Below are 5,324 nucleotides of genomic sequence, written 5' to 3' on the forward strand. Positions count from 1 at the left end.
TTATAAAGATATCATGCATATTGGTCAACAAAGAAAATGTTCTGTTTACTTTGGCGACCATGTAAAATTTGCCAGGGTCCAAAAAAGTTGGATGAATCCAACAGAACAAGAAATTATTGTTGGATGAATAGGTTAATACAAGGATTATTGTAAGATAAAGCCATGAACCATAATCCACGTAACAAATACAATATGACTAATTCATCTATTCTATAAAATGCCAAACAAATCAACTCATGCCAGCAACAAAATCGAAGATAGAACAACTAGGGTGTCACTGGAAACTCCCCAACTTTAAGTATCAAAAATATAATAAAATAGATTTTCCAACTTCTTTAAATCTAGCACTGCCGCGCCATTCTGCAACGCTTCAAACAAAACAATCCCCAACCATTCTTCCATCTTGTCAAACAAATAGGTTACCTGCAGTAGGAAAGATGCTCCTTACCAAACCGAGTTTCTAATGAAAGTAAAAGAACGTAGCAACTGTATATTTGTTGATAAGAATTTACAGTCTGCCCTTTCAGTTAGTTATACAAGGACTAACCTAGCTTTAAATATATTCTGGCTTGCCCTTTCATCTGCTTCCCGTGCCAATTTAGTTTGTATCTTTTCCTACTCAGATGCAAGGTATTAGCAAGTCAGAATTTTATTTTAAAGCCAACCCTTGGCACGAGTTTTGACATAAGACATCATATTGATGTCAAGCAGAGAAGAAGACAAGTAAAAAATTATGGGATATTATCCCCAGTTCTCATGTTGCTTCATTTTTGTTGCCAATGTTTCCTTTTCAAAATTTTCCAATGACATGGCATCACATTTTGAACTTATATGCAACACATGATTCATAACATCCCCCAAGTAGAAAACACACCTGATCAGAAAGATAAGCCGCGTACTCCAACTCTCCCTTTGAATATGCAGTAGCAGCCTATAGAAGAACATTCATTCTACCATCAAATAGTCAACTGTACTTATATCAATTACAAAAAATTCATATGGAGCAATGCAACTTGTATTCATGATGTTCATATATGTATGTATGTATGCATGTATGTATTTGGTTTATAGAAATAACAAATATACATATTGCTATAAACGCGACACTCTCTCTAAATTTGTGATATTCATCTCCCTTAGCTACAAATTACAGAAATTTTGAATTGTAAAGAAAAAGATGATGAAAAACAGTGCAAAAACGTATATACAAGTTGTACAAAAGAGTTTATGATGAATATTTTGAGAAATGGTTATAAATGCTACGTGAAGAAGGAAATAAACACAATACAAACCCTTAAAGAAAACTACATCCAATCAAGAATCACCTTAAAATTCTTCCGTTCCTTTTTCTTCTTATTATTTTAGTAGACTTTTTTTAAGTTCTAAAAAGGAACCAAAGAGTGACCTAACCACTTTTACGATTATTTTTATGTCTTGATTTCTCATAATAAGTAGAGGGGACAGTTATTCAAGTAGCTCTGAGTACTTGTATATTCAAATTATGGCAGGAGTAGGACAAACAGAAGAAAAGTAATGCATATGCATCTAGCATACATGTGACTAAAAATGAAAAGATAATTAATAGCAATTTGTCAGTTTACCTTTCCAATAGAGGTGATCAAGTGCAATTTAGCAAATAAAACTGTTTATAGTGATAGTCATAACCCCATTTCAAAACCAGAGGTCACAATACAAACAAACTCACACATACAATAACATGCAAAGCCCGAGAAAATTAACAAGAGAATACCATAGATATCCTGCTGAGGTTCTGTATCAGTATAGCTGCAGCTAAACCTGCATCCGGCTAAGACAAGTCAACAGTTTCAGAAAAACATTTACCTCTAGGCTTGGGTTCAAACATAAATTTAATTTTTAAAAAGAATTTGTAACAATATGAATCTAGTAGATAGCCATTTAAAATGTTTCAGCTATATCAATTTAAAAAATACAAAATTAAAAGATTTCCCAAACAAAAGGGGAAAATAGAATGAAGAAAAAAACCATGCCTTTTTAACTGTAGAGAGTGTAAAGCAGGTATAAAGAATAGAAATTTCTTGTTGTATACTAAAAATCTAAACCACCCATCAAAGAAGATGACAATATCTAACAATTCGATGGGAATCTGAGACATGGGATGAAAGACAAGCGACGCAAAAGGATGGAGCAAAGAAAGGGGTAGCAAGGTTACCTTGCAGTGAGGCCATCTGTCGAGACCATTTTCACGGCAGATTTTCTTGAGAATAGAGGTGCAAACGCCTGAGGGATGAAGATTGAATATAGAAATCATAAATTAAAAAACACCAAAGTAACTGAATTGTCCAATAAAATGCTTAGAAATAAAATACCAAGAGTGGAAGCGGCGTCGTCAAGGGGAAGAGAGAAGAAGTCGGCAATGTCATCAAAAGAGAGAGATTAATCAGCTGTTGCGGAGTTGGAGTTATGGTGATTTTTAAGCTCATTTTTCCTTTCTATTTCCACTGCCCTTGCCCTCCCTTTGGCTTTCAATGTTGTCATCTTCTTTGACAAAATGGAGAAAAGAAAAAAACCTGAGAAGAAAAGAAACGTATGAGAATAAAAGAAGCAGAAATTGATGGAAGGGAAAAAAATTTACCTTGCGAAACGTCGGAGAGGATGAGGGCAGAAAATGGAAAATATGGTAAGGAATTGGGGGGGAATCCCTAATCCGTGCTTGAAGATCAGAATGGCTGTTACAGCCAACGTCCGTAATAGATGCGGAACGGAATTAAGGTGTAATGCAAACAAAGGAATAGGTGGGACGCGCGTAATAGATGGGTAACCGCATACCCATTACAGCGAACCAAACACGCTGTAAACAGGGAAGCGTATTAACTGCAATACAACATTCCCAATATTTATATATATCCCAAAAAAGAACCTTCTTTTTTTCCAAGGGAACATCAACTTCCCCCTCAGAAATTTCCTGCTGCACGTCTTTAGGGTCTCTCCCATCAACCCTACACCCAGCAGAAACGCAAGTTCCCGCCGTTCCTCTCAAATCCAGGCTGATATTCCCATTATGCTTTATGTTCTTTGTCTTCTTACGATCCCTGTCTGGCTCTTTCAGTGCCTTAACGACCAACGCGGCAGCGAAGGGGACCACCGTCACTTTGGCTTGACGGTGAAACGTAAACCCTTCCAGTAGTCCTTTGCGGTTTCTTTGGCAATGTCTCGAGGAAAGACCCAAAGGATCGATTTTGGGTGCTAGGGAACTGGCAGCTCCGACCTTACCGCCGGTCACTCGAACCAAAACATCGATGACTTGGGTCGGGTCGAACTATGGAGGCATGGCTGTTGACGGCGATGAGCGTTACGATCTCGAAGGGTGAAAGAGTGGAGCTGTAATTTGTATAACTTAATTTGTATATCTACAAAACTGTTGCTTCATCATGTTTTCCAGAAACCACAGTTCACCACTACATCAACCATCGACCGCCATTGTTTCTTACTCAAAATTTCATATTTGGATTAGATCAACCACCTCTTTTCAATTCTCATGTTAATTTTCTCTAAATCCACCTCTAACACTATAAATCTACAAAAACATTTTAAAGTTTCCACCCACATTACACCGTCTTCCACCGCTTCAACAGTCACAATTTTCTAATATGTGATTCTCTCTCCTCTCTTTTCCTCTTTTCCTAAGTTAAAAATTAAGTACCAAAACTCATGCTTATCACTAAGAAGAAAAATACCCAAAATCAGTGCAGTCATCATGCAATTTTCTTTGTATACAATTTTCAAATGCCTAGAATTATAAGATCATTGTTGTTGCTTTCTTTCTCTCTTTATTTTTACAATTTTACTTTGTTGTTGTGTTGAATGATTTCAAGTTTTATTTTATTTTATGATTATTTTCAAGGCCTAAAAAGAGTATTTGAGGAAGAAAAAGATGTCATTCGAGGAAGAGGCTGGAATAGCCATTCAACACCCCCTCTACCGAATGGCTATTCAACGATTTTAAGTAAAAGAGTAGGCATCAATCATTCAACGTTTAGAGAATTCAATGAATCAAATAACTGCTCCACCGTAAAATAGGGATAAAATGAAATGACCATTCCATCCAACTAAACATAGTGTTAATGTTCAAATAGAGGTGTTTAGATCAAGTTCAATCATTATATTCATTTTTATTTGTTAAAACTCGATTCAATTCGAGATTTAAATTTTTGTTTAAGCTATAAATTACTAACATAAACTTATTTTAAGTTGTTCATATATATTTTATTTTAAAAAGTAATTATATTAAAATTGTATGTAATTTGGGGCCATTTGTGACTTTAAGAAATAAACTTTTAAAAGAGTTCAAATCCGTCCTACTTTTGAAAAGTGGTCCATATGCTTTTTACTTTTAAGAATGTACTGTGAAAATCAAATTTTGTTAACTTTAAAAATGATTGTAGGAATTTAAATTTTGAATTAAAAAAAGGCAAATTATAATTTAAATATATTACAAAATCGGTTGTTGTTGTGTGTCATGAGGATCGAACAAGACGTGTACGTTGTGATCTGTGATGGGTCTTGACTCTCAAAGTCTACTCCAAAGCGCGTTTCTTAACAGCAAATTGACTTTTTGGACTCATAAATAGCCTACGCCGCTCTCACTTGTTTCCATTTTTAATTTAAATAACATTAATCTTACGTCTTATTTCGTGCGCTCAAAGTTCGGAAATAGATTTTCTTTAATTACTGTATTTTAAGTATAAACACAATATAACTTTTCATAAATAAAAAACTAAAACAATATATAGTCTAAGTAATTATAAAACTCATAATCTAATAATGAAATTCAAGACTAACTATTTTAAGCTTCGCTCTATGCCAAGAGTTGTTGGTGGGATTTAGAGTTTATATATCATGTCATTTTCGATAAATTTTTAAGCCTTTAATTATTATTAAAATAACTTTACATCTATTTCTTTATTTTCTTTTGAATAAATTAAGTTGATGTGAGATAATGGATTCTGAAAATTATTCGAGGAAAAAAATAAAGCTTAATAATTTGGTTGGTTGATCATTAAACTATTAGTAAGTTTACGTGTTGCTAATTAAGTTTTAAAAAGTTTTAAAATAGTCCCTTAACTATACGTAAGTTTTTATTTTAAGTCGTTGAACTATGCGAAAGTTTTTCTTTAAGTTACTGTGTTGTTATGTTTTTCTTTTAAAAGTTCGATTAGCAAGCTCCAAGCTACAATTCAGCGATCGATATGGTGGATCAATGCCCATCGATAAGTAGAATAGCGTACCTTATATTGAAGTCAATCTAACAATCAATGTTAAAGATTAGAGAAGAAAGCTATTTG

At 34.0% G+C, this 5,324-nt stretch overlaps 1 non-coding gene across 1 annotated transcript; it reads right to left on the reverse strand.

Moving 5' to 3' along the window:
• LOC105768097 (60S ribosomal protein L12-2) lies at positions 1-3,310 on the reverse strand. The gene is made up of 6 exons (XR_001125767.2): positions 2,349-3,310; positions 2,192-2,259; positions 1,751-1,807; positions 875-931; positions 548-615; positions 1-423 (listed from the first exon to the last, which is right to left on the reverse strand). It is a non-coding gene; the product is annotated as a 60S ribosomal protein L12-2 (transcript).
• Positions 3,311-5,324: the final 2,014 nt, after the last annotated feature.

Source organism: Gossypium raimondii, chromosome 4 (genome assembly GCF_025698545.1).
Source record: "Gossypium raimondii isolate GPD5lz chromosome 4, ASM2569854v1, whole genome shotgun sequence".
Taxonomy (NCBI): domain Eukaryota; kingdom Viridiplantae; phylum Streptophyta; class Magnoliopsida; order Malvales; family Malvaceae; genus Gossypium; species Gossypium raimondii.